This window comes from Bos mutus, chromosome 7 (assembly GCF_027580195.1).
Source record: "Bos mutus isolate GX-2022 chromosome 7, NWIPB_WYAK_1.1, whole genome shotgun sequence".
Taxonomy (NCBI): domain Eukaryota; kingdom Metazoa; phylum Chordata; class Mammalia; order Artiodactyla; family Bovidae; genus Bos; species Bos mutus.
The window spans coordinates 51,514,714-51,540,901 of NC_091623.1; the positions used below are offsets into that span (position 1 = coordinate 51,514,714).

The 26,188-nt window shown below is 49.5% G+C and overlaps 1 long non-coding RNA gene and 1 other non-coding gene across 2 annotated transcripts; one reads left to right on the forward strand and one right to left on the reverse strand.

Moving 5' to 3' along the window:
• Positions 1 to 807: 807 nt before the first annotated feature.
• Positions 808 to 879, reverse strand: TRNAC-ACA (transfer RNA cysteine (anticodon ACA)). Its single transcript has one exon. It is a non-coding gene; the product is annotated as a tRNA-Cys (tRNA).
• Positions 880 to 7,740: 6,861 nt separating this feature from the next.
• On the forward strand, positions 7,741 to 10,691 carry LOC138988501 (uncharacterized). The gene is made up of 3 exons (XR_011464762.1): positions 7,741 to 7,840; positions 8,683 to 8,773; positions 8,914 to 10,691. It is a non-coding gene; the product is annotated as an uncharacterized lncRNA (long non-coding RNA).
• The last annotated feature ends 15,497 nt before the right edge of the window (positions 10,692 to 26,188 follow it).

A 26,188-nucleotide genomic window follows, 5' to 3' on the forward strand; every position in this document is an offset into this window, starting at 1 on the left:
ACAACAAAGGAAACTGCCGCAACGAGAAGCCAGGGCACCACAACAGAGAGCGGCCCCCACTCGAGGCAACTAGAGAAAGCCCACAAAGCAACAAACACCTGTGAAACCAAAAATGAAAATAATTAATTTTAAAAAAAAGTGATGAATCTGGGATTCAAATCCAGGCCCTTGGGAACCAAAGCTTGGGCCCCCACCCTTGTGAACTACAGTTTCTTTTACTTTCTCCGCATCCCCTGACCTGCTCAGACTGCTAGACAAGGTAACACCAATAACACCACCATATCGTCCCCAGTCATTTTTATGGCACCTTTAACCACTTAGAAGTCAACTGAGCATCCAGATGAAAGGAAAAAGTAGCTAGGCAATGAACCACGTACTACCAGCCAAAGCACATAGCCCAGAAGGTCTATAAGCTCCAGGAAGATGGGGATCCCATTAATCTTACCTTGAGAAGCATAAAGACCAGCATGGGGTGAGTGGTCAGTATCTTTTAGTGGAGATGAATCGGACTCATGGTTGTGGCCCTGACATATAGCCTATGTACTCATAGAATGGCAACCCACTCCAGTGTTCTTGCCTGGAGAATCCCAGGGACGGCAGAGCCTGGTGGGCTGCTGTCTCTGGGGTCGCACAGAGTCGGACACGACTGAAGCGACTTAGCAGCAGCAGCAGCAGTGATAGTGAAGTCACTCAGTCGTGTCTGACTCTTTGCGACCCCATGGACAGTAGCCAACCAGGCTCCTCCGTCCATGGGATTTTCCAGGCAACAGTACTGGAGTGGGTTGCCATTTGCTTCTCCAGGGGATCTTCCCAGCCCAGGGATCGAACCCGGGTCTCCTGCATTGTAGGCAGACGCTTTACCATCTGAGCTACCAGGGAAGTCACATTTACTCATAGTTTAGACATAATAATAACTACCATAATAGTTGGTTATGTTAAATGAGCGAAGGGAACTAATCAAGGTGGACAAACCAACAGTGATGAAGGCAAGAGATGGGAGGAAATCTTGCCTGAGTCTGGATTCCTTCTTTTGTAAAATGGGTTATCATAAGGGTTACTGAAAGGTGTATCTTTCAAGTGTCTAGCATGGTGCTTGTCACTTAAATATTAACTTGAATTTTTGAGGAGGCCAGTGTGAAAACTACGAAAACAGACACAAAATCTCAAAAAGCATGGCAGCCTAGGAACAACCTTATGAGGTTTGAGGAGAGCTATTGAACAAGATCAGAACTTGTTTCCGCCACAAAAAGCAGGACTAAGATCCTGTTATTTACAGAAAGCCTAATGGGGATTTGAAAAACTACCTATAACATTGATATAAGTAACAAGAGCTGACATCTATCAGCTCCAGGGCATTTGTACCTCCCTGCAATTGAATGAAATGGGTACTGTAATAATGCCATTTATAGAGAAGGAAATGGAAGCTCAGAAAAGTGAAGAAACTTCCCCAAAGTCGCCCAGCATACAGTGGTCAGGCTGGGACAAGTCCCAGCTCTGTCTAACCCCAAATCCTGCCCTGAGAAAGATTAAAAGGATAAACACCTGAAGATCAACAGTGATTTCCTCAAGGCCAGAAGTTTGGGCAGAATTTATTGTCTTCTGGTATACACGGAGTATGTTTCCTGACTGTAATAAGAAAAAAGCCAAATATTAAAAAAATTCTCCCTAAATATAGGTAAGAGGAAAGTTCAAGAGGAAGAAGACTTTTTGGTTAGGGTCCCCACTGGAAGGACAGGAAAGCCTGGCGTCCTGCAGTCCATGGGGTCGAAAAGAGTCGGACATGACTTAGCGGCTGAACAACCGCATGGAAAGCAGACTCTGAAATTTAGGGATGAGACTTAAGGTCTGTTATAAAGATTCAGGAAAGGCCCTTCCTGGATGTCCAGTGGTTAGGGCTCCAAGCTTCCACTGCAGGGGGCACGGGTTCAATTCCTGGTTGGGAAACTAAGATCCTGTAGGCCTCATGGTGTAGCTGAAAAAAAAAAAAAAAAAAGTTTAAGGAAGCTGTCGGAAAAGTTCCTTCATGCAACCTGGGGCCCGGTGAGGTTGGGGAACCATTACCACCCCTGGGAGCAGTGGTTTCTGGTCAGGGGAGTGACCAGTTTGCAGGACAGGCTTAGAGCTATCCCCCCGCCTCTCCCATCCACCATCACCTACTGGGTACCTCCTGAATCCACTGGAAGCCAGAGGACCAGGGAGACTCCAATCCACTCCAACATCCCAGGCTGGATGGAGGGGAATGAAAGTGGGTCTTTTTTTTTCAATTTGGTTGTGCCGGGTCTTAGTTGCAGCACATGGCATCTTTAGTTGAGGCATGCAGGATCTTTTAGCTGTGTCATATGAATTAGTAAAGCCATGTGGGATATAGTTCCCTGACCAGGGATCGAACCCAGGCCCTCTGCATTGTGAGCCTGAAGTCTTATCCACTGGACCACCTGGGGAGTCCTGAAAGTGGGTCTTGAAGGCCACATGGGAACTAATTTATCCTACCTCATATCCCCTGGTTGTTTAAGAGTCAACTCTGGTGGCTCAGATGGTAAAGCGTCTGCCTACAATGCGGGAGATCCGGGTTCAATCCCTGGGTCGGGAAGATCTCCTGGAGAAGCAAATGGCAACCCACTCCAGTATTCTTGCCTGGAGAATCCCATGGACGGAGGAGCCTGGTAGGCTGCAGTCCATGGGGTCGCAAAGAGTCGGACCGACTGAGTGACTTCACTTTCACATATCCCCTCTGGAATGTAAATGAGCAAGGGACAGGATCAGGAAGCCATCCAGACACAAGTCCTGAAGCAGCTGTGACTCTTAACATACAGGAAGTGAGAAGGAGGCAGAGGGCAGGCAGCCCTTCTCTGTACCCTCAGTGGGGGGCCATGGGTCCATTTTAGAGCTGTCAGCTTGGGTGGTTCAAGGGTCCAGGATTACTAAGAGTCTGGGGAATGCTCTCATTTCCAAGAGTGCTCAAACCTCAGTTCCCTAATCCATGAAATGGGTATAACCATGGCTATGCCACAAAGTCACTGTGAGAGTTCGCTACATCATTACACATAAAAGGACCGGGACCATAAAAACGGTAATAGACGTATTGAGTGACAGTTGTGTGCTACAAGTTGTTTAATCGCTTTTCCCGTGTTAATCCACTTAAGTCTCACAATAACACTATAAAGTAGGATTTAGAGATTCAGTTTTGTGAAAGTGGAAACAGGAAGGTTAAAGAATGAGCTGAGGCCCCACAGTGAGGCTGCTGGACCCTTGACCTTCCTTTACCAAATGCAGTGCTTTTTCTACCCACAACCCCATAACTCCCATGGAAAAGAACAGATGAACAAATGGAGGAATGTCAGAGCTGGAGAAAGACTATATTTTCTTGGAGCTGGTGGCGGGTGGCGGTGGGTGGCTAGTATAATAACCCAGGGACCACGTGTACCCATCCCTCTCCTTAAAAAAAAAAAAAGTATTTATTTTTTTGGCTGCACTGGGTCTTAGTTGCAGCTTGCGGGACATTTGGTTGAGTCATGTGGGACCTAGTTCCCTGACCAGGAATCAAACCAGGGCCCTTGCATTGGGAGCTTGGAATCTTAGCCATTGGACCAACAGGAAGTCCCCTTCCTCTCCCTTCTTAACCATTGAGTTCCACTCAGACCTTTCTTGCCAAATCAGGGAGGGGTTTGGGGCAAAACTGGTAGGGGGAAGCATCTTTTTCAAGATCAGAGGAAGGGGGCTTCTCCTCTCCTGATTCTCATTTCACTTTTATGGGGGAAAAGCACCCCCGCCATGCGATGAGATGAAGCAATGGTTCCTGGGGGCCTCGTGGCCCCATTGCCATAGCAACCAGATTCACTAGCAGTTTCTGGTACAGAAACATTGCTTGGACCCACAGCTTGGGCTGGAGAAGTTGAAGGGTAGAAAAGAAACTTTAAGAGCTTTCTTTTGCTCTGAGACTGGACCACTTACTCTTCAGGGCCAGTGGAGACTAGAAGTCCAAGTCCCAGGACACGGGGGAGAGGCACTCCCACCCTCGGCCCCCACTCCTGAATCTGGGGCAGCTGCTTAAATTTTCCAACTTTTGTCTGCACCAAAGACTGTTGTGAAACATCTGAGGAGGGAAGTGTCAGGCAGGATTCACTCAGCATATAGGTCACTTATAGCTCTAGGGGACTTTTTCTTTTGTTTTGCTCTTTTCCTTTTCTTCCCTTTGAATGAGGTATAATTTGCATAAGGTAAAGTGATCAGATGTTGTTTCAGCTTGATGAATTTTTGTGTGTCTATACCACCCAGCTCAGGAGAGGTCAGGTCCATTCTTCCAGAAAGTTCCCTTACGCCCTTTCCTGAAACTCAGTATTCCCCAATCTGACTCTATCATCACGGGTTAGTTTTACTTGTGCTTGAACTTCATGTAAGTGGAACTGTGTGTCCTCTTCTGTATCTTGTGTCTTTCATGTTATGTTCAACCTCTGGTGTTATTAGCCTGTTCTTTTTTATTGTTGTATTTTGTTGTAAGGATTACTGTTTCCTTGCTCTACTGTTGATGGATATTTGAATTGTTCGCAATAATTGGTTACTGTGACTAAAGCTGCTATGAACATTCTTATATGTGTCTTTTGGGAAACACAAGTTCACATGTCTGTTGGGTAAGTACCCAGGAGTAGAACTGGTGGGTAGTAAGGCAGGTGTTACGTGTAGTCTTAGGAGATAGTGCTAGTTTTCCAAAGTGGTTATAGCGTTTCACGTTCCCACCAAGAGTGCATCAAGATTCCAGCTTCTCCACATTCTGTCAACAACACTTAGCATTAGCAGTTTTTCATTCTAGCCATTCTGGTGAGTCTGATATTTCATTGTGGTTTTATTTACATTTCTGTGATGACCAATGACACTAAGCATTTTCCCAAAAGCTTATTGGCCATTTTGATAACTGTCATTTCAACTCTGCTATCAGTTTGGTTTTCTTGATTTGTAGATACTCTTTATATATTCCGAATATGAGTCCTTTGTCAGATATCAGTTCAGTTCAGTTCAGTCGCTCAGTGTCCAACTCTTTGTGACCCCACGGACTGCAGCACACCAGGGTTCCCTGTCCAACACCAACTCCCAGAGCTTGCTCAAACTCAAGTCCATCAAGTCGGTGATGCCATGCAACTATCTCATCCTCTGTCGTCCCTTCCTCCTCCTGCAAATTTCTTCCTTCTGGAAGAACATGTCCTACTCCGAATTTTCTCCCCAGATTTTGGGCTGGGAGTGACCACAAGAACAAGATTATCCTTTCCTAGTTCCATCATCATGAAGAAAGCAGGTGCCCTGCTTTATTGAATATCTGTGATATGTCAAGGACTTTACATCAGTGAAGTGAAAAGTGAAAGTGTTGGTTGCTCAGTTGTGTCCAACTCTTTGGGACCCCATGGACTGTAACCCTCCAGGCTTCCCTGTTTATGGAATTCTCCAGGCAAGAATACTAGAGTGGGTTGCCATTTCCTTCCTCAGGGGATCTTCCTTACCCAGGAATAGAACCTGGGTCCCCTACACTGCAGGCAGATTCTTTACCATCTGAGCCACCAGGGAAGCTCAAAATCAACAGGTCCTGCTGGGATACGAACCCAGGATCTCCTATTTACATCAGTCATACCCTTAAATAGTCACAACATTCTTATTTATTTAACTTACTTATTCAACACATATCTGAAAATCAAACAGGTGCCAGAAATTGTTGGACACAATGAGAACAGGAGTCAGGGTCTAAAAAGAGACTGTGTTCCAGTGGCAAGTGGTGAGGCATACTGTACACATGAAAATACAAAACCAAGGCAGGATCAGAGGGCGGAGGGTGCTGGAAAAGTGGTGGATGGAGAGCAACTGGGGTGGTGGGGAAGATCCCATGGAGGTGAGATGGAGCTGGGGCTTGAAGATGAAAGTCAAACCAGCTATGTAAAATCTAGGGGGAACAGCGCCTCCAGAGGTGGGGGAACAGCTAGCACAAAGGCTCAGTGGGGCCGAAGTGGAGTAAGAAATGGGAGAGCGATCCAGAAGAGGCTGAGTGAAGGATTTAGATTGAATCTAAGAGCCGTGGGGATGGACTACAGCGTCCTGAATACTCAGTCCTGACAGCAGAGAGGGTTGAAGCAGGGAGTTCAAGGCAGAGGCAACTGTGATAAGCCAAGTAATCCTGACAGGGACAGGACAAGGGTGTGGGACACAGAAATGGGAAGAAGTAAGTGAATTCAGGCTCTATTTGAAGCCGGTTATTATGGACAGAGGAGCCTGGCAGGCTACCGGCCATAGGGTCGCAAAAAGTCAGATACAACTGAAGCGACTTAGCATGCATGCACATTATCATCCACAATTTGGAGGGAACAGAATCTCAGAGAGGTCAAGTGACTTGCCCAAGGTCACACAGCTCAGAAATGGGGAACAGGGAAGAAAATTCAAGCCTGACTTGTCAATTATATGAAAGATGTCAGGTTCTGGGCGGAGTGACCTCAGGAGACCCAGAGGTGGGGATCCAGGGTGCTGGTGGGGTACGGGAGGGGGCCTCAGACCCAGAAAATCTACCTGTCCTTAAGTTGGACCCTGCTTGTCCCTGGACTGCAGGGCTGGTAAGCAGCAAGCTACAAATTGAACGGAGACCCAGTGACCAGACGTATGAGAGGTGACCCAAACTAGTCTGGACCCCGTACAGCCAGTGTAGACCATTTAGAGATGACAGGGGCCATGGGTCGTCAGAGACCCTGGAAGTCCCGCCCGATCCTTGTGGGGAGGAGGAGGTTGGGCGCTGCGGCTGCCAGCCCCATTAGCACCAACGTCATTATCCTAGATTTATGTGTATAATTTTTCTCCCCCTACTCCAACCCCCAATAGCTCCAGCATCTCCCCTGGCTGCAAACTAGACTCCCCCGGAAACAGCCGGGGAGCTGCCGGCTTCGCGGTCATTAGCACGCAGGGAAGGGGGTGTGGGAGGAGGGAGCAGTCAGCACGAGGAGGTGGGTACGGGGAGAAGACGAGAGACGAGGAGGGAGGCAGCAAACGGAAAGGAAGGGAGTGAGGTAGCAAGATGGAAGAGAAGAGGGGAAGGAAACTGGGCCGGGAGGGGAGGAGGCGGCACAGCGGGTTCTGGGAGCGGGCGTGTCCCAGACGGCGTGGCAGCAGAAAGCGGGTCCCAGGGGCAACCCAGGATCTCCAGAGCCTTTTCCGGCCAATGCCGACGAGGGGCTCCTTCAGTTCAGGAGTTACTAGAAAACCAGAAGCCCGAAACCCCTTCTTCTAGGAATCAACGCCCAAGGCTGGCTGCCGGGTCCCCGGCGCCCCCCACGGCCGAGCGAGCCCGCCTGCGGGGGCTGCCCCTTAAGAGCCCAAGCCTCCGGGTGGTGGTCGGGGAGGGGGGCCAAGGGCCCTCCATTCCGAGGGAAATCAATGCCGCGTTAATGTAAGATTTCCAGGCCGGGGGCAGGAGGCGCTTCATAAAAGATGTATTGTTTCGACCGCACGCGCTCCTCTCCGGCATCCTGCAAGATGGCGGCGGCCCCGGCGGAGGGGAGGGCGCGGAGCCGAGCCCGCCGGCCCAGGGAGAGGGGGTGGCAGGAGCGGGGAGTGCGGCCCTCTCTCCAGCTGGGGAAAGTGGGCAGAGATGAAGGAAGGGAGGAGAGAGAGAGGGAGGGAGGGAAGGGGCTGGGAGAACGAAGGGGAGGCGGGAGCAGGGCCGGCGGGCTGGGGACGGGTGGCGGGGAGGGCGGTACTGAGGGGGCCGAGGATGGCTGGGAACCGGAAGGAGGGAAAAGAGAGGCCGCGCGAGGAGGTGGCGCCGAGAGTGACAGGAGAGCACGCCGGAGCTGGGGGTGGGAGACAGGCTGGGGAGGTGAGGAGCGGGGAGGGCGGGGGCCGGGAAGGGAGGTGAGCTGGAGTGGGCGGGGCGAGGGAAGGAGGCAGTGAAAGAAAATGGGAGCAGGAGGCAGAGCGGCGCCTGGACCGGAGGGAAGGGCCACCCCACCCCACCCCAAGCTGTCGCGGGGCTCCTCCCCGCCCTCCAGCCCAGGCACCCCGCCGGCTCATTGCTGGTTCCTATGCACTGTCCCCACCCCAAGACTCCAGCCTAGGAGCCCCCCCTTCAAGGAGGTGGCTGCACCCCATTGGCCTGTCTCCTAACCCTCTTGTCCTGGCACCAGGGGTGGCAAACGAAGAGGGAACAACCTCCTCCATCCGTCTCTCTCTGGGCATCCTGCCCTGCCCAGGGACTGGCATGGGGCAATACCCGCAGTGTCCCCCAACTCAAGGCCTCCAGGGTTGACCCCAAAGAGCCCCCTTAGCGGGAAGGAGGTTTGGGTACATCTACATCCATCCTACCTTCTGGAGAGGCATGCGGAGGTTCCAGAGAGGGGAAACTGCGGCAGAAGAGAGCCAAAGTCACAGTATGGACCGCCTCACCCCTCCCAAGTGTCCCACCCTTAATGCCCCCCAGTACCCCCACCACCCGGCTCCTGGCCTACTCCGCATCCTCCGTGGCAACCACGGTGAGTTTCAAGCCCCCCTCCCCCTCTTCCAACCTTCCTGCTTCACCATAGGGGAGCTCCCAAACGCCTGAAAATATCTTTAAATTAGGAAAAAGAGCTAAGCCGCCAGGGTCCTTTGGTCTGCTAAAGGAGGAGCAAAGGCCACGGGCGCCCCCTCCCACCCCCCCTTACTCTGGTTTTGCATTTGAAGCCCAGACAGAGGATCCAGCTGGAACAATGACGGGGGCCTGCCCAGCCAGCCCCAGCTGCTTCCTTTTCAGTGGCCCTGTGCCCCCTGCCAGGTGTGCCAAAATTAGAATGGCTCCCTTCTCGGGCCCTTTTCATCCCCCTCTCCCCCTCTGTCCCCCTCCCCTCCCCCCGGGGGCTCCTGGGGTTTCCGAAGCACTAATGAAGCTCACATCCCTGCCTTTTCTTTAAGCAGATCCTGCCTGGGGGAACTGGAGTCTGGGTCCACGATGGAAATCTGCCCTTGAAGAACTGCCCCCAGGGATGGATTCCAGTGCTATGCTCCACGTAGCACCTTCCCTACCCCACTTCCTACTCCTCAAGCCCCTCTAGGTCCTGGTGACATCCACTCCTCCAGCCAGCCCTCCCAGCCTGCTGGCACTTGCTCCCTACTGTTTCCCATGGGGTTGGGCAGTGGGATCTGGCTGCCTAGGTTCAGATCCAGGCCTCACCTCTTTCTGCCTGTATTCCCCCCACCACCCCCGCCCCCGGCAGCTTGGTTAACCATTCAGAGCCTCAGTGTCCCCATCTGTCAAACGAGGGTAGCTTTGAAAACCTATGTCATGAGACTTTGATGATGCTGAAAGGTCATATGTGCAAACTGGGTAGAAGAACCCTAGGCCTGTTGCTAGAGCCACACCGGCTCCCTCACGTGTGCCAAGCTGCTTCAGTGGTGTCCGATCCTTTGTGAACCGGTGGACTGTAGCCCACCAGGCTTCTCTGTCCATGGGGATTCTGCAGGCAAGAATACAGGAGTGGGTTGCCATGTCCTCCTCCAGAGGATCTTCCTGACCCAGGGATCAAACTCAAGTCTCTGACATCTCCTACATTGGCAGGCAGGTCCTTTACCACTAGCGTCACTTGGGAAGCCCTTATACTGGCCCCTCACTAAACCCCAAACACACACGGCACGCTCCTACCTCTAGGCTTCCCACTGGATGTTCCTTCCAGATGTCCCCACGGCTCCCTCCTCCCTTTACTCACATCTGTGCTAGTGTGCCGCCTCCTCAGAAGGACCCTCCCAAGCCATCGCCAGGCTGTTTGCCATCAGTCGTTTATCACCACCTGGCATTATATTACTTACCCGAGCTTAGGCTCCGCAACCCAAGGGCCCTGGCTTCACAGTTATTGGCTGTGTGACCTTGGGCATGTTACTTAACTTCTCTGAACTTCAATCCCCTCGTTTTTAAAATGGGGATAGTAATAAACCGTCTCATACAACTGTTGGGTGAATAAGTGACTTAGCAGATGGAAAACCTTCAGAACAGTGCGTGGCCCACACTAGGTGGTATTCCCAAAACTAATTTTGTTTCTCTTATTTTTGAGTACCCTCTCTCCTTCCCTCCCAGCCCCACCCCCAACTAGAATGTATGCCCTCCTGAGGGCTAATACTTCAGGGGGCAGTCTTTGTTTTATTCACTGCTCTATTCTCAGTACTCAAATGACCTGGTATCTAATAGATGCTCAATACTTGTTTGTTAAATGAATAAAAGAGGTTCTACTGGACCTGTCCGAGTCTCAGTTTTCTCATCTGTAAAATGGGATGATAATAGCATGTACTTCACAGATGTTGAGGATTCCATGAAATAAGCGCTATTAACTATTTTTTGCAGTAATTCAGTGAGTCTACAAACATAATACCTAGTATTAATACTTAGTACACAATGTAATTGTGTATTATATATGTAATTGTATATCATATAATATTGTATATAATATATAATTCTAGATCTAGAAGCAGGGAGAATTATGAGAGATACCTTTTACTGCCTCCAACACTCTTGGTTTCTTCCTTTGCTAACAGAGTATTTGCTCTGATTAGTTGGCAGATTCCCTGTCCTCTGCTTCCCACCCAGCCTCCCTTGCCTCTCATTGGCCATAAGTGTGGCTGAGTGACACATTTCTAGCCAAGGAAACCCAAGCCAAAGTTGGCTGAGGGGTTCAGGGGAGGATGAGCCTATTATATGAGCCTCCATTGCCTTATGGGAGAAGGTAATGGCAACCCACTCCAGTACTCTTGCCTGGAGAATCCCATGGATGGAGGAGCGGGTAGGCTGCTGTCCATGGGGTCGCTAAGAGTTGGATATGACTGAGTGACTTCATTTTCACTTTTCACTTTGATGCATTGGAGAAGGAAATGGCAACCCAGTCCAGTGTTCTTGCCTGGAGAATCCCAAGGATGGGGGAGCCTGGTGGGCTGCCGTCTATGGGGTCGCTAAGAGTCGGACAGGACTGAAGCGACTTAGCAGCAGCAGCAGCCATTCCCTTATATATAAAATGGGGATTAACAACAGCAACAAGCTGGGGTGAAGATCACACAACTGATCTAGAGGGATCTAGGTGACCATGGGAATCTAAGTGGTGTTAGCCGTTGGTTTCCAGCAGCACCAAACTCCAGATTGTCTGGTGACAAAAAGGAAACTTTTTGTTTAAGCCACTGCTGTTCAGGTATTTTTATATTTGCAGCCCAATGTATTCCCATATAATGACACTGAATTTTTCTGGATCTCCAAAAATACTCAGGATAGGGTTTTGTTGTTTAGTCACTAAGTCATATCTAACTCTTTGCAACCCCATGGACTGTAGCCTGCCAGGCTCCTCTGTCCATGGGGTTTTCCAGGCAAGAATACTGGAGTGGGTTGCCATTTCCTCCTCCAGGGGATCTTCCCAACCTAGGGATTGAACTCAGTCTCCTGCATTGGCAGGCAGATTCTTTACCACTGAGCCACCAGGGATAGGGTAGCTGTTTATTAACATTTTTATGTTAACAAAATATAGATTGAGACTCAGGCACTGCAACATTAAAAAAAAAAAAAAAATGGAGAAGTGTGTGCATTTAACTGGGCCCCTGTGCAGCCCAGGAAGAGGTGATAAGAAACAGTCAATAAGGGAAGGAGAGAGTTACAAGGTAAATTGTGTCCCCCCTCCAAAAAAAATACATGTTAAAGGCCTAACTCCCAGTACGTCTGAATGTAGCCTGATTTGGAAAGAAGGTTGTTGCAGATGTGTGTAGTTAAAATGATGTCATGCTGGAGTAGGGTGGGACCTTAATCCAATATGACTGAATTATATTATACATTTCTTCTAAGGAAAGAGACAGACACACAATGGGAGAATGCTACATGGTGATGGAGACAGCCTGGAGTGATGTGTCTGCAAGCCAAGGAATGCCAAGGATGGCTGACAATCACGAGAAGCTGGGAGAGGCGTGGAGAGAGCATCCCCTAGAGACCTCCGAGAGAGCGGGGCCCTGCTGACACCTTGATTTCAGAGTTCTGATGTCCAGAACTGTGAGATGATATATTCCTTTTTAAAATTTTTTTTTGCTATTTATTTATTTATGGCTGTACTGGGTCTTCGTGGCTGCACGTGCGTTTTCTCTAGTTGTGGCGAGTGGGAGCTACTCTGTTGCAGTACACAAGCTTCTCATTGTGGTGGCTTCAGCTCCGTGAAAGTGTTAGTGGCTCAGTCATGTCCGACTCTTTGTGACCCCATGAACTGTAGCCCTTCAGCCTCCTATGTCCATGGAATTCTCCAGGCAAGAATACTGGAGTGGGTAGCAATGCCCTTCTCCAGGGGGTCTTCCTGACCCAGGAATCAAACCAGGGTGTCCTGCATTTCGGGCAGATTCTTTACTGTCTGAGCCACCAGTGAAGCCTTTCAGCTCAATGACTTGGAGCAAATCTTTTGCCCACTCCTGGCTTTTGTATGCTTAGCACTCTCTGCAGTCCCAAGGCATAAAGGTGGACAACAGGGGTCCTCTGTCCCATGGACATGGCATCACTTCACATACTGCGAAGCCCTTCCAGCCTTCCAGAATCTCCCCAGGCAGAATTAATGCATTCCAAGTGCCTCAGTGCAGGGTTAGGTGGCTGCTGTCATTACTGAGAATTTAAGGCTATTGATGTCCTTGTTTCTCCAGCAAGTCAAGAACCTCCCTGAGAGCAAGAAATGGCCTTTCATTGATGCAGCCCAGTGTGACAGAACTATCTTCTGGTAAAACAAAGGGGTGTAACTCCCTTTAGGTGCACAGGCACTCAGTAATGTCCATCTGGTCAAAAGCAAGAGAATTTACATGTGTGACACAAGCTGAATCTCAGTGAAGACCCCAGTGCTGCTGTTAAAACGACCTGGGTTCAAATCCCAGTCCAACCTAGGACTGGCTGAATCAGTTGTAAGTGAGTGATTTTGTTGCTCTGTACCTCAGTTTCTCTGACTGTAAAATGGGGAATAGTGGCAGTCCTACCTGGTTGGATCATTTCAAGGATTATGTTTTTTTTTTAAAGTTGAAGTATAATTGCTTTAGGGCTTCCCTGGTGGCTCAGTGGCAAAGAATCCACCAGCAATGCAAGAGATGTGGGTTCAATTCCTGGGTTGGGAAGATCCCCCTGGAGGAGAGCATGACAACCCACTCTAGTATTCTTGCCTAGAAAATTCCAAGGACAAGAGGAACCTGGTGGGCTATAGTTCATAGGGTTGCAAAAAGTCAACATAACTCAGTGACTGAGCACAGCACACACACACATAACTGTTTTACAATTCTGTGTTAGTTTCAGGTATGTAGCAAAGTGAGTCAGTTATACATACGCATATATCCACTCTGTTTTAGATTCTTTTCCCATACAGGTTATTACAGAGTATCAAGTAGTTCCCTGTGTATACAGTAGGTCCTTATTATTTATCTGTTTGATATACAGTACTGTGTATATGAAGGATTAAACCTTTAATCCATTTGAGTTCATTTCACCAGTGATATAAGAAAGGGATCTGGTTTCATTCTTTCACATGTGAATATCCAGTTTTCCCAGAACCAGACTTCCCTGGTGGCTCAGACGGTAAAACATCTGCCTGCAATGCAGGAGACCCGGGTTTGATTCCTGGGTTGGGAAGATCCCCTGCAGAAGGAAATGGCAATCCACTCCAGCACTCTTGCCTGGAAAATCTCATGGACGGAGGAGCCTGATAGGCTGCAGTCCATGGGGTCGAAAAGAGTCGGACACGACTGAGCGACTTCACTTTCACTTTCACCTTTTCTCTATTGAATCTTCTTGGGTCCTTTGTCAAATATTAGTTGACCAAATATGTATGGGTTTACTTCCAGGCCTCTTGATTCCATCCTACTGGTCTACGTGTCTTTTTTTTAGTGCCAATACTATACTGTTTTGATTACTATTGCTTTGTAATACAGTGTGAAAACAAGATGTTTGATGCCTCCGGCTTTGTTCTCGCTCCCTTCAAGGATTGAATGAGATCATACCATACTCAGAAGTTAGATGCACAGTAAGTGCGTAATGAGTGTTGGTTCCACACATGAGTGGGCAGCACTGGCAGAGTGTGTGCATGGAGAAAGATGTGAGGCCAGCAAGCTGCCCCCCAGGGGCCGTACGGTCAGCACCAGTGGACTAAGAACTCTTCCCTTATATCATTTTCTTCCTTATGCAGGTACAGGAAGAGAAAGGGGCTGACCGGGGGTGATTCGAGATCCAATCTAGCCTGACTTGACACTTTACTCCATCATTACTGAGCACCTACTGTATGCCAGGGTATGATTTATGATACAAAAGCCTCTTAGCAGGAGAGAATCAGCTGGATGGAGACTGATGGGGAGGAGGGACTCCTGCTTTGATTAAAGTAAGAGACAAGGCTAGCTTGACGTGAGCTAGTGGCAGTGCAAGTGGGGAAACGTATATGGATTCAAGACAGATTTTGGAGTTTGAACTGACAGGGCTTGCGAATGGACTGGATATAAGATGTGAGAGAAGGGGAAGTCTAGAGTGATCAAGTGGATGGTTTACCAGTTACTGTTTTGTTTTTTAAATATTTATTTGTTTTTGACTCTGCTGGGTCTTTGTTGTTGCACGGGGTTTTTCTCTAGTTACAGTGTGTGAGCTTCTCCTTGCGGTGGCTTCTCGTTGTGGAGTATGGGCTCTAGGGCACATGGACTTCAGTAGTTGTGGCTCCAAGGCTCTAGAGCACAGCCTCAATAGTTGTGGCGCACAGGCTTAATTGCTCTGCAGCATGTGGGATCTTCCCAGATCAGGGATCAAACCCATGTCTCCTGCATTGGCAGGTGGGTTCTTTACTACTGAGTCACCCAGGGAGCCCTGTTTTTTTTTTTTTTTTTTTAATGATGCTTTTTCTATCTTAGAAAAAATATTTATTTGGCTGTCCCAGATCTTAGTTGCAACATACAGGATCTTTGTTGCTGCACCCCACTCCAGTACTCTTGCCTGGAAAATCCCATGGACGGAGAAGCCTGGTAGGCTGCAGTCCATGGGGCCGCTAAGAGTTGGACATGACTGAGTGACTTCACTTTCACTTTTGGCTTTCATGCATTGGAGAAGGAAATGGCAACCCACTCCAGTGTTCTTGCCTGGAGAATCCCAGGGACGGGGCAGCCTGCTGGGCTGCCGTCTATGGGGTCACACAGAATCGGACACGACTGAGGTGACTTAGCAGCAGCAGCAGCATGCTCTTTAGTTGCAGCATGTGGGATCTAGTTCCCAACTAGGGGTTGCTTTGGGAACTCCAGGTCTTAACCACTGGACCACCAGGGAAGGCCCACCAGTCACTGTTTATATGCCTTCCCCCATGTCCCTGTGGCACTCAGCATTACCACATAACAAATTATCCCCAAACCTAGTGGCCTAAAACAGCATGCACTTATTATTTGACAGTTTATGTGGCTCAGGAATCCAGGTGTGGCTTAGTTGGGTTGCTCTGAGTCTCTCGCACAGATGCAACTAAGATGGTGGCTGTGGCCATGGTCTCGTCTGAAGGACTGACTGGGGAGGATCCACATCCAAGTTCACTCTTTGTTGGCAGGATTCAGTCCCTCACTGGCTATTGGTCAGAGGCCTCCTTCAGCTCCTCTCCATGGAGCAGCTCACAACATGATAGCTGGCTTTCCTCAGAATGAGCAAGAGAGAGTGAGAAGGAACCCCAAACGGAAGTCCCTGAGTTTTTGTAACCTAGACGTGGAAGGGATATCCCATCACCTTTGCCACATTCTTTTTTATTTTAAGATTTTTTTAAAAATGTGTACCATTTTTCAAGTCTTTATTGAATTGGTTACAATATTCCTCCTGTTTTATGTTTTGATTTTGGCTGCAAGGGATGTGGGATCTTAGGTCCCCCATCAGGGATCGAACCTGCACTCCGTACATTGGAAGGCAAAGTCTTAACCACTGGACCACCAGGGAATTCCCGCCCTTGTCACATTCTGTTGGTTAAAAACAAGTCATAGAGCCTCATGCACACTCAAGGAGAAGGAGTCACACAAGAGTGTGGGTTGATGGGAGGCATTTAGAAATTGCACTGTGCACGTCGGTCCAACGGCTCCATATCACCAGCACCTGCAACTCTGCTTGGCAGCTCCCTCTGGCTGCAGAGGCAGCTCAGACCTGCCTGGGAGTAACCAAACCTTTCCGGAGAATCCATTGCCCTGTGAGCATCCTTCAACCAAAGAACACACCCCAGCTCCCTCAACCCTCAATGAGATGACTCTGAAGTGCAGGTGCCACAGGTCTCCGGAGACAGAGGAGAATTAAGCCCTAGGTGTTCCAGTATAACCTGCTCATGAATATGCTCTTTTTAAAATTTTATTTATTTTTAGGCGTGGGATGGGGAGGGAGATGGGAGGGAGCTTCAAAAGGGAGGGGGATATATGTATACCTATGGCTGATTGATGTTCAGGTTTGACAGAAATAGCAAAATTCTATAAGGCAATTATCCTTCAATAAAATAATTAATTAATTAATTAAAATTTTTATTTGTTTTTGACTGCACGGGGTCTTCATTGCTGCTCGAGGGCTTTTTCTAGTTGCAGCCAACAAGGGTACTCTCTAGTTGCAGTGCGTGGGCTTCTCATTGTGGTGGCTTCTCTTGTGGAGCACAGGCTCTAAGACACACAGCCTTCAGTAGTTGCTGCACGTGGGCTCATTGGTTGCGGCACACCGTCTTAGCTGCCCCTCAGCATATGGGGTCTTCCCAGACCAGGAAGGAACCTGGTGTCTGCTGCATTACAAGGCAGATTCTTAACCACTGGGCCACCTGGGAAGCCCCACACTCTTTAAAAACAAACAAACAAACAAACAAACATTTATTTAGTTAAAATGATTGTGTGGGGTCTTAGTTGCAGCATGCAAGCTTAGTTGCCCTTTGGTAGGCGGGATCTTAATTCCCCAACCAGGGATCAAACCCACATGCCCTGCATTGGAAGGCTGATTCTTAACCACTGGGCTACCAGGGAAGTCCCCATCAATACACTCTTTGCTGGGTGCCCTCCCTCCCCTATCTTCCCCCCACCTCCCCTGCCAGTGCTTCCTGCAGTCGCCTTCCAGGTAAATCACCTGTACTCAAATCAAGGTGTCTCAGAGCTCGTTGTGGAGAACACAGCTATGTTTGCTTCCTAGGGCTGCTGTAATAAATAACCACAAACTTGGTGGCTTAAGACAACAGGATTGTATTGTCTTATAGTTCTGGAGGCTAGAAATCCGAGTTCAAGGTGTGAGGAGGATTGTTATCCCTCTGAAGGCTCTAGGGGAGAATCCTTCCTTGCCTATTTCCTGGCTTTTGGTGGCTGCCAGCTATCCTTGGCTTTCCTGGGCTTGCAGCTGTATCACCCCAGTCTCTACCTCCATCTTTTTTTCTGTGTGTCTTTGCCTCCTCTTAGAATGATGCCTCATCATTGGATTTAGAGCCCACCCTAGGTGGCTCAGACAGTAGAAAATCTGCCCCCAAGGCAGGAGACCTGGGTTCGATCCCTGGATTGGGAAGATCCCCTGGAGTAGGGAATGGTTACCCACTCCAGTATTCTAGCCTAGAGAATTCCATGGACAGAGGAGCCTGGTGGGCTACAGTCTATGGGGTTGAAAAGAGTCAGGCACAATAGTATCTAACACTTTCACTAGGTCCAGTACATACCACCTCAAGATCTTTGGCTAACGACATATGCAAAGACCTTATTTCCAAGTAAGGTAACATTCTGAGGTTCCAGCTGAACGTGAATTGGGAGGCATTGTTGTTCAGTCACTAAGTCACATCCAACTCTTGGCGACCCCATGGACTGCAGCACATCAGCCTTCCCTGTCCTTCACCATCTCCTGGAGTTTGCTCAAACTCCTGTCCATTGATTCAGTGATACCATCCAACCATGGCACCCTCTGTCACCCCCTTCTCGCTCTGCCCTCAATCTTTCCCAGCATCAGGGCCTTTTCCAATGAGTCGACTCTTCACGTCAGGTGGCCAAAGTATTGGAGCTTCAGCATCAGTCCTTCCAGTGAATATCCAGGGTTGATTTCCTTTAGGATTGACTGGTTTGATCTCCTTGCTGTCCAAGGGACCCTCAAGAGTTTTCTCCAGCACCATAATTCAAAAGCATCAGTTCTTCAGCACATTATTGGGGGGTGTTATTCCACCCATTACATAATGGAGAACAGTGATGCTGCCATTAACTGAGATGGGGAAGATAGGAGAGGTGCAGGTTTGGGGTGAGTGGAGGGATCAAGAGTTCTATTTCGGGACTTCGCTGGTGGTCAGTGGTTAAGAATCCACTTTCGAATGCAGAGGACATGGGTTCGATTACTGGTCCGGGAAGATTCCACATGCTGTGGAGCAACTAAGCCCATGCCCCACAACTGCTGAGCCCTTGCTCTAGAGCCAGGGAGCCACAACTACCGAAGCCCATGCACCACAACTAGAGATTAGCCCATGTGCAGCAACAAAGGCCCAGAGTGGCCCAAAACACACAAATAAATAATAATTTTTCTAAAATGAGCTCAGTTTCAGACATTATACCTGGGCATACCCATCAGGTTTCCAAGTGCAGACACCCAGGCAGCTGAAGGTCAGTGGAGAGGCTCAGGCTGGAGGTGTCATTGGAAGATACCATTGTTAGATATAAGTGGCATTTAACTCCTCAAGGCTGGTCAAGATCCCCAGGGAGCTGACCAGAAGTAGACACAGGAATAAAGAGGGCAAGCCCCATGGCTCTCTCTCCAACATTAAGGACAAGGGATGAGGAGGAATCAGCAGAAGACAATGAGCAGAGGCAGCCAGGGAGGTGGAAGCAGGACTCGGGAAGCATAGCATCTTGGAGGCTGAGAAAACACCCTTGAATTCAGCAGGATGAAGCCCTTTCCTCAGTTGGGCAGGGGCAAAAAGCCAACTGGAGCAGGAAGGAGAGGGGATTAGAGGGGGAGGATCCGGAGCTGGGGAGGAGAGACGGCTCTTGGAATGATTTGCTGGGGACATTGAATGTATTTGGGCTTCCCAGGCGGCAATAGCGGTAAAGCATCCACCTGCCAATACAGGAGACATAAGAGATGCAGGTTGGATCCCTGGGTTTGGAAGATCCCGTGGAGGAGGGCATGGCAACCCACTCCTATATTCTTGCCTGCAGAATCCCATGGACAGAGAAGTGTTTGCTTCTGGTGGCTGCTGTAACAAATAGTCATGATCTGGGAGGCTTAAATACCACAGAAAACAAAAACAAAGCAAAACCAGGGCTTCCTGGTGGCCCAGTGGTTAAGAATCTGCCTTGCAATGCAGGGGATGGATGGGAGTTCAATCCCCAGTTGGGGTACTAAGATCCCACATGCTGCGGGGCACCTAAGCCTGTGTGCTGCAACTGCTGAAGCCCAAACGCTTTAACTGCTGAGCCCACATGCCACAGCGAGAGAATATGTGCCCTGCAACGAAAGATCCTGCATGACACAGTGAGGGTCCTGTGACCCACAGCTGAGACCTGATGCAGCTAAATAAATAAAACAGAGCCAAACCAAACCAGAAAACCTATAGAAATGTGTTTTCTCACAGTTCTAGAGGTTAGAAGTTCATAAGCAGTATCATCAGGCCAAAGTCAAGGTAGCCCTTGGAGAGAGTCCACTCTTGGCCTCACCCAGCGTCTGGCGTTCCCAGGTGTGCCTTGCTGTGTGACTGCATCACTCCAACTTCTGCCGCCATCTTCATGTGGCCTTTTCCACTGTCCTTTCCTCTTCTCTTCTAAGGATGCTGGTCAGGAATTCCCTGGTGTTCTGGTGGTTAAGGCTCCATGTTTCTGATGCAGGGGACATGGGTTCAGGGAAGTTCTGCATGCTGTGAGGTGCGGTCAAAAAAGGAAACAAACAAACAAAATGTAAGGACTCTGGTCAATAGAGTTAGAGCTCATTCTAATCCAGTTTGATCTCAAGATTTTTTTTTTTTTGCCATACAGTCGGTCCTTGTTGTTTATCTATTTTAGATATAGCAGTGTGTACATGTCAATCCCAAATTCCCAATCTATTCCCTCTCTCCCTGCCTTCTTCTCCTCTGATAACCTCCAAAATTCCCAGTGTATTCCCTCTCTCCCTGCCCTCTTCTCCTCTGATAACCATAGTTTGTTCTCTAAGCCTGTGAGTCTCTTTTGTAAATAAATTCATTTGTGTAATTTTTTTGACTCTGCATATAAGTGATATCATATGATATTTGTCTTTCTCTTCACTTAGATAGGCTTCCCTGGTGGGTCAGATAGCAGAGAATCCACCTGCAATGCAGGAGACCCTGGTCCGATCCCTGGGTTGGGAAGATCCCCTGGAGAAGTCAAGATTCTTAATTTAGTGATATCCGCAATGACTCTCTTTCCAAATAAGGTCACATCTACAGGTTCTGGCAGTAGGAATGTGGACATATCTTTAGGAGAGGGGCCACCATTCAACCCACTACAGGGAGGAAAGGAACAGGGTTGGGGATGGGGAAGATGAGGCAGTGACCTTGACAATCCACATGGCCTCCCAGAGCTGCTCTTTCCAAATAGGCAAAACAAGGACTGGTTTTGAGACTAAAGGTTGAATATGCACAAGACTGTCATGGCTTTATCTCATGGAGAAACCCTCTCTACCCAGAAACAGGGAGAAAGTCCCCAAGTCTCTGTCCACTGATACACACCACTCCTCGTAACCCACTTAGCCCTTGCCTACACTGGACCCATGACTTTTCTCCTGGATCTGAGCCTGCACCATATTCTTTCAAGCTTTAAGATGTTTGCCCAGGAAGTCTCCCCCGACCTGGATGGCATTCCCTCTTGCAACTCTGTCTATCCTCCAAGTTTCAGCTTAAGGGTCTCTTGCTTCATGGATGGGGTTGTAGTGATGCCCAAAGTCCCTATAGTGGATGCTGTCCACTCCAGCACACCACAGACTCTCTCCTGAAGAGTTTCCATGATTGTAATTCCATAGTTTTCCACAATTATTATGTTTTATTTATTTTTGGCTGTGCTGGGTCTTCATTGCTGTGCTCCGGCTTTTCCTAGTTATGCCAAGCCAGGGCTACCCTCCAGTTGCACAGGCTTCTCACTGCGGTGGCTTCTCTTGTTGCAGAGCATGAGGTCTAGGGTGTGCCAACTTCAGTGGTTGTGGCTCCCGGGCTCTAGTATGTGTGTGGGCATTAGTCGCTCAGTCGTGTCCAACTCTTTGCAACACCATAGACTGTAGCCCACCAGGCTCCTCTGTCCATGGGATTCTCCAGGCAAGAATACTGGAGTGGCTTGCCATTCCCTTCTCCAGGGAATCTCCCCACCCAGGGATCGAACCTGGGTCTCCTGCATTGCAGGCAGATTCTTTACTGTCTGAGCCACCACACCAGGGAAGCACAGGCTCAACAGCTGCTGCGTTTGGGCTTAGTTGCTTTGCATGTGGGATCTTCCTGGACCAGGGATCAAACCCAATTCCCTGCATTGGCAGGCGGATTCTTATCCACTGTGCCACCAGAGAAGTCCAATTATTTTAAATTATTATAATTTTTCACAATAATTTACAATTATTTTTAAATGTCAATCTCCCCCCTTCCAGAATGCTGACCTAGGGAGGCCAGGCCTGGGAGACCACTGTGACCCTTGCATCTAGCTCAGGTATAGCGCACATACAGCAGGTGATCAGTAAATGTGCCCAGGTTTCTGAAGGAATTCCTTTGTCCAGGTGAGGGGGATGTGCTGGGAATCGCCCAACTAGACAGGTGACTTGGTGTCTCAGTGATATTCTGGAATCTTCTCTGAGATAAGGGGACGCTAGGCACAAGTGTGTGCGTGTCTGTGCACGCACACACACACACACACACACAGACAAAATGAGCCCCCAGCTCCCAATTTCTCCACGGAATATTTTTTCCCCAGGGCAGAAAATGAACCATTATTAAAACAACAGGGCAACCGGCTGGGAAAACCCATTTTCAGCGATTTATATCACATCACGTGGCTGCCGAGAGGAAATGGGAGAAGCACGGGGTTTTAAGCACTGGGTGAAGAATCACGTTCCATCAGAGGAGGAACAGATGGGTGTTTTTTCTCCCCTCTCTCCGCCTGTTCGGGCTCCAAGTCAGGAATCCACGTCAGCCCTGGGTTTGTTCTCAGGTGTGATGGGGGCAACTCTGGGAGGAGGCGGCCAGGCTGCTGGGCCCCAGGGGACCCACCCAGGATGCCCTGTCTCCCTACCCACTGCCTGCCCTGCCACCTGGGCTGGTGGGCTGCCTCCCCTGACCACCTTCTGCTGTTTTACATTTTCTTATCACCACCTGAAATTTTCCTTTCCCTTTATTTCTTCCCTCATCCACTGCCCCTTTCTTCGAAGGCAGTAGCACATCCTGTCCCTTCATCCCCGGCGTGGAACACACAGCAGTTGATCAAATATCCACAGACATGGGCTAACTCATTACCCCCGCGCATCATGTTCTGAGGTTATTATTTACGCATCTGCCCTCCTTGCCAAGCTGTAAGCGCACTCAAAGGAGGGGGCTCTTTCATTTCTTTCGCTCATCTATGGAGCCACGGTCCTTCCACCCGCAAAGAAAGCCTGATCCACAAACAGCCTCGGGGTGGAGGGACACAAGGCTGACTGAGTCATTCGGCTGTTTAAAAGCCATCCGTGGCTTCTCTTCTTCAAAGCTGACACCTGTTAGTGTGACTCCAATGGCCCCTCCCAATCTAGACCCCCAAAACACCTATTCAGTTTCATCCTAACGTCCCGCACCTGCGCACCTGCCCTGGGCCCCAGGCCCTTTCTAGTCAAACCAGCGGGCTGATCCGCGGTCTCCATCTCACCCATGATGCTTTGCGCGGCTGCCTCTCTGAACCTCCCAGTTTCCACAGTTGGGTATGCTGCGCGGTCCGCTTCCACCTTCTGAACCAGGGGCTTGACACCCAGAGCCCAATCCAGCCCACACCTGCGATTTGTTTTGCCCATGCAGGGTTTGTAAAATGGTAATAAGGTACCAGCTCTTAAATACCTGGTGATTGTTGCATAAAAATCTGTATTCCTGGCTTTCCATCAAAAGACACAGCCTCTATGAATCTCAGAGGCAGTGCTCAGTAAGACTGGACCCCATCCCCAGGAGACAGCGCAGGTCTGCCAGTTCTCACATGGTGAGTAGTTCAAGGGAACTGGACCCAGGCAGAGTCACTGTTAGGGAATCTTCCGCTTTCCTCTCTCAGAACAATTCTCCTGGCTTCTCCACCTAGCTTAGTGTCTCGGGAGTCTGGGCTGTGTGGACCACACTGCCGGGCTCCTGGGTCCTCCGGCTCAGGTTGGATTCAGCCAGTGAGGGGAGAGGAAGTGAGGGAGATATTTGTTCCCCAGTTCAGCCCCTGTGGCTTCTGAGGGCCGCTCGCATCCCTGTTGGAGGTCACAGGTCTCCCCCATCCACACACAGCCTGTAGTGTCTCCAGTTCATAGCAACTGCCCACTCAGACCTAGGGGTCTGAGCTCCCACCTGTAGTGTCTCCAGTTCATAGCAACTGCCCACTCAGACCTAGGGGTCTGAGCTCCCACCTGTACTGTCTCCAGTTCATAGCAACTGCCCACTCCCCTTGCCCCTCAGACCTAGGGGTGCTAATAGCTCCCACTTGTCCTAGTCCAAGGCGTGGCGTTATTCCTTGTGGTTCCTGTGGTACATCTGTCCATGCTGTGTAATATTGTCCCATCATTTAGCTCTGCTCAGATTACCCAGTTTGAAATGTACCATCAGTTTCCAGCCCTACAGCCTCTATGCCTCAATTAAGCTCTCTGGTAAATGGGGATAACACCTGACTGTAGAGTTATGAGAAAATAAATGAGTTAATACTGTGCAAGGAAAGAACTTAGCAAGTGCTAATCAACGTTAGCAGTTATCATTATTCTGTGTCACAGTCACCACTCCTTATTGCCCCTTGACACTGAAGTGAAGGTCACCTGTGCCATTACTCATGCAGACGCCTTCTTGACTGCTCAGAGTGTCTGTATTACCTGCTGTCCGCGATAAGTAGTGGCGTGTGTTGTCAGCAGCTGTGTGATGTCATCCCTGCTATAGAGTTCCTAGGCAGTCCTCCACCCCACGGGATGTCCATCCTTCCACACTGACCCCAGGAATTTGCTGGCAGTCCAGTGGTTAGGATTTAGTCCAGTGGCTACTGCCGTAGCCCAGATTCACTCCATGGTCAGGGCAGTAAGATCCCGAAAGCCTCATGGCATGGCCCTGTACCTGTACCCATCTATCCATCTATCTATCTACGCATATGTGCTCAGTCAGTCATGTCCATCTCTTTGTGACTCCGTGGACTAGAGCCCACCAGGCTCCTCTTATCCATGGAATTTTCTAGGTAAGAATACTGGACTGAGTTGCCATTTCCTTCTCCAGGAGATCTTCCTGACCCAGGGATAGAACCAGCATCTCCTGCATTGGCAGGCAGATCCTTTACCACTGCGCCATCTGGGAAGCCCTATTGTTCAGTCACTCAGTCGTGTCCGACTCTTTGCGACCCTATGGACTGCAGCACGCTAGGCTTCCCTGTCCTTTACCGTCTCCTGGAGTTTGCTCAAACTTATGTCCATTGAGTTGGGGAAACCCTTATATATATACAGAAGTGATCCATTCATGTGTTTGCTTTCTCCACTGTACCATGATCCTTTCCAGGGGCTTTGTAAATATTCAGAGAATTGACTATCAGGGCCTCTATTATTATAGTTCCCTAGGGCTGCTATTTGGAGAAGGAAATGGCAACCCACTCCAGTATTCTTGCCTGGAGAATCCCAGGGACCGGGGAGCCTGGTGGGCTGCCATCTATGGGGTCGCACAGAGTCGGACATGACTGAAGCGACTTAGCAGCAAGGCTGCTATAACAAAGGACCATAAACTGGGTGACTTAAAACAAGGGATTTATTCCCTCACAGTTCTGAAGTCCAAAGTTGACATCAAGGTGTCAGCTGGGTGGTGCTCCCTCTAAATGTTCTAAGGGGGGATCCTTCCTGGCCTCTTTCAGCTTCTGGTGGCTCTGGGCTTGTGGCCACATCACTCCAATCTCTGCCTCTGTTTTCACATGGCCACCTTCTCCTCTGTCTTCACCCCTTCTCTTCTAAGGACACTTGTCATTGGATTTAGGACTCACCCTAATCCAGGATGATCTCATCCATCGAAAGAGTCTTAATTACATCTGCAAGGGCACTGTTTCCAAATAAGGTCACAGCTCCAGGTTCCAGGTGTTCATATTTTGTGGGAGTCACCACTGGCCCCTACCAGCCAGGACCCCCAGCTTCCTGGAGCCCTCAGCTTGCTTTCTCTCTTCACTCGTTCAAAAATTTTTTTAATATTTATTTTTATTTATTTATTTGGCTGCTTTGGGTCTTAGTTGAGGCATACGAACTCTTTTTAGTTGTGGCCTGTGGGATCTAGTTCCCTGAGCAGGGTGTGAACCCTGGCCCCCTGCACTGGGAGCATGGAGTCTTAGGCACTGGACCACCAGGGAAGTCCAGTGGAGACTCAAGATCCTGGAACCCCATCCCCTGGCCCCTGGTCTCTGGCTGCTCACAGTGGGTGGTTCTCCCCTTCCCATCCCCCCACACAGCAGGGGGTGGGTGGGAGGGAATCAATAGGTCCAGTGTCCCCCATGGGTTTGTGTTTCCAGTGTAGGCCAAGCTCTCAGGAAGCCTGCTCCTCTGTGAGCCCCCATTGCCCCCTTTCAGCTCTCAGAGAACATCCCCACGACCCCCCTGCAAGCACTGCGGGGGTGTTGATCACCCCTCGGTGGCGTCAGGCTGGGCTGAATGGTTGTCATTTCTCTTCTACCCGTCAGAACTCTGTATTCCCTTCAACAGCTCGCAGGCTAGCCTCTGACCTGCCTGCGATTTCTTTCCAGGGCTGACAGGTTGGGTTAAGAGAGCGCGCTCCCCTGAGCCAAGACATACTTTTTGCTTCAGCCCTCCCTTTTCCAAGAAGGCCCACAGTTCCCGCTTTGCTTCACACTTTCTCTGGACAGAGGCTGTCTATCACCTCACTTTCCCACCATCCCCTCCCTCCATCGCAAAGTGGCCAAGCTGGCCCAGGCCCCGGTCCTGTTCAGCTTGTTTGAGTTGACTCTATAAAAAAAAAAAATTCTGGGACTTCTTTGGCGGTCCAGTGGTTAAGACTTCACCTTCCAATGTAGGGGGTGTGGGTTCGATCCCTGGTTGGGGAGTTAAGATCCCACATGC